Source organism: Malus sylvestris, chromosome 11 (genome assembly GCF_916048215.2).
Source record: "Malus sylvestris chromosome 11, drMalSylv7.2, whole genome shotgun sequence".
NCBI lineage: Eukaryota > Viridiplantae > Streptophyta > Magnoliopsida > Rosales > Rosaceae > Malus > Malus sylvestris.
In genome coordinates this window covers 29,912,293-29,915,264 of record NC_062270.1, presented here as the reverse complement: position 1 = coordinate 29,915,264, position 2,972 = coordinate 29,912,293, and the positions used below count along the sequence as shown (strand labels likewise).

Here is a 2,972-nt window from a genome sequence, read left to right as displayed (position 1 = left end):
TATAATACTCTAATAATTTAGTTTTCTTAACAAATAAAAGTGAATTACTAAATATACTTTATTTTTAGAAGAAAAATATTTATAAACTTTATCTTAAATATTAATTAGTATGACAAACTACTTCAATTGAAATATTTTAGACTGAATAGCTAGGATTCATTAATACAATATTGTTAATGTACTTGAAAGTAGTCTAATTAGATGCATTCATCAAACTTGTTGCTATTCAAACAATTTTAAAAAACAATCCAGCTTTACAAACAATTTTCACCGTTTAATTTCTTAGAAACAATATTAGAACCAATCTTCACCATTCATTTTTCAAAACCGCTCAATCTTCACATTTCATTTTTCAAACTACGTCTTCTCGGACTATTGAAACCCAAAAAGTTCCAAAAATTATGAAACAATGGCATACGAAAGAGATGTATTTGAAGATCCAAAAACTTTTAATTTGGCATGAATATTTCTAATGAACGAAAAATTTGACATGAATGCATCATATAATTGTAACATGGGGAAGGTCGAAAACAAAACTAAAAAATCCTCTAGATTTTCTTCATTTTATCTTTAGTCGGAGAAATCTTTAACCTCATCTAATAAGGTAAAACAATTATTACAACAAAACTGTAGAAAGGGAAGAGTCCAACATTGGAGTCGGCTCACAAGAAGAAAATGTTGCCTTCTAAACATATGACTAGGCAGCGCGAGTAACAGCAGCATGTATTGCCTCCGTAAGATGAGGGACGGTCCTTGAGCTCAGACCCGCCATGCTAATCCTTGGCATGCAAGGATTCAAAAAGTTGAAGACGCATGCTGATGATACGATCAGCCATTTCCTTCAACTTAATTGTCCACTCATTGAACAAATCCCTGACCACAGAAGAATTAAGTGATAAGATCATTAGAAATCAAATAGGGAAGGAAAAACTATTTCTGGGTGAGAGTTCAATAACTAGCTGATGATACATCAAGTCAATTATTGTCATTTTGCACATATATGAACAAGATTCAAAGAGTACCTATCCTTGAGGATGGTCGCTACAATAGATGCACCATGAATGGGTGGGTTCAAGTACATGGGCCTGATCACAAGCTTCAGTTGGCTCTCAACCTTGCTTGCAACATCAGCATTCTTGCAGACCTATGTTCAAGTAGAATTTTCAACAATACATTAGAGAACATACATTTCGCTAACAATACATTAGAGAACATACATTTCGCTAACAATACATTAGAGAACATACATTTCGCTATCAATACATACTAAAGCTTTGTAATCATGTTAAATTCGGTTCAAAATAGACTCACCTCGGTTCGAAAACCGAAAAGGATTGTACGCACGAATGATCAAAATACAGATAGACATTCAAATCACCATTTAAGATATACTGTAGTAGCTATAACAGTGACATATACTTACTGGGTGCTGGGGTTGAGGAAAAAGATGCAATCTAAGCTTGGCCATTACCATTTAAGATAGACACATTTGTTCGCAGTAAACCAACAACACACACAAACCATAATAGACACATTTGGCAAAAGTGTAATCCTCACTATAATGGTGATCTGTTAGACAACTACCAAACCAAGTTTGCAGGACAATTCAGAAACTCTCCATTTTTTATAGTGAGGATTACACTTTTGCCAGTTGTATTTGTATGCGATCCCAACTACAAATACGACTACGTACAAATATATATAAGCGATCCCAGGTACACTATATACGACTACGTACAAATATATACCATCATAAAGAAAACATGATTAATTTTCCAACTTTCAGGAGAAAATCAATATGCATATATACAAGTAAAAGTATGGTTTTACCTTTTTAATTGCAAAGGAAGGTGAGGCAATACAACAACAACAAAAAAGTATCAGGGGGGAATTGACCAAACCAGTCAACTGAAGTAGCAACATGCAAATTCAATGTCAATACAAACATATAATCACTAGCCAATTCAACAATTAACAAGCACCATTGTCATCCATAGTGGATGAGCTACCAAGATCAACCAGAGACAAACTGAATTCCCAACCTTTCCCTCCATTTCTCTCACTTGCTTTTTACAAGTCTCAGATCCAAATGGTATCTCACCCCCAAACACACCATCCCATAAACCCCCCAAACCCATCCCAACTCACTCAGATTACCAAATCCCAGCTCACAAATCTCACCCTAACAACAAACCCACCATTACCCACTTCCCCAAGTCACAAAAATCACCCACTCCCACTCTACCAAATCAAAACCCTAAGATCTCACCAACAAAAAACAACCAACAATTAAAAAAAATCACAGATTTGCAACCATTCCATTCACTTTCTCTGCTACCCTTTTCGCCAAACCTCCCCTTTTTACTCCCTCTCCCTCTCCTCTTAGCATTTGCGTGGGATTCTTATTTCTTAATAGTTATCTCTCTCTCTCTCTCTTTGTTTTTTATTATTTTTTTCTTTTTCTAATTTCACTTTTTTTGAGTGAGGCGTGCGCACATACCCTTCATCCCCAGTTGTTTTTCCAGACACCCATACCCTCATCCCTTTGTTCTTCCCACCCCTCCATCCCCAGTTGTTTTTCCCGACACCCATCCCCAAATTGAAAAATCCAAACAAATAAATAACAAATTTTTACAAGAGTAGCTTACCAAGGGAACCTGGAGAAACCTGGAGAACGAGAGAACGAGAGAGTGGTCTGAGTTCGGGTATGCGAGAGCTGAAGGCGAGAGGGAAAGGAGGGCAATTTTGGGTTATTGAAAAATTCATTAAACGTCCACTGTTCACCTGTGTTTTCTAAAATAAGTTGTTTTTGGAAGCTGCTATTTGCAGCTTCAGGGCTCCTTCAGGTTTTGGGCTTCTTTTCATCCCCAACTTTGAAAGAAAGCTGTTTTTGAAAGTTTACCAAACACCAAAACCTCTACCAGCTTTTTTTTCATCCTAGCTTTTTTAAGCACCTCAATCCCAAACTGCAC

At 36.3% G+C, this 2,972-nt stretch overlaps 1 long non-coding RNA gene across 1 annotated transcript; it reads right to left on the bottom strand.

The window, feature by feature from the left end:
• Positions 1 to 527: 527 nt before the first annotated feature.
• LOC126591323 (uncharacterized) lies at positions 528 to 1,144 on the bottom strand. The gene is made up of 2 exons (XR_007612338.1): positions 1,023 to 1,144; positions 528 to 873 (listed from the first exon to the last, which is right to left on the bottom strand). It is a non-coding gene; the product is annotated as an uncharacterized LOC126591323 (long non-coding RNA).
• Between the last annotated feature and the right edge of the window lie 1,828 nt (positions 1,145 to 2,972).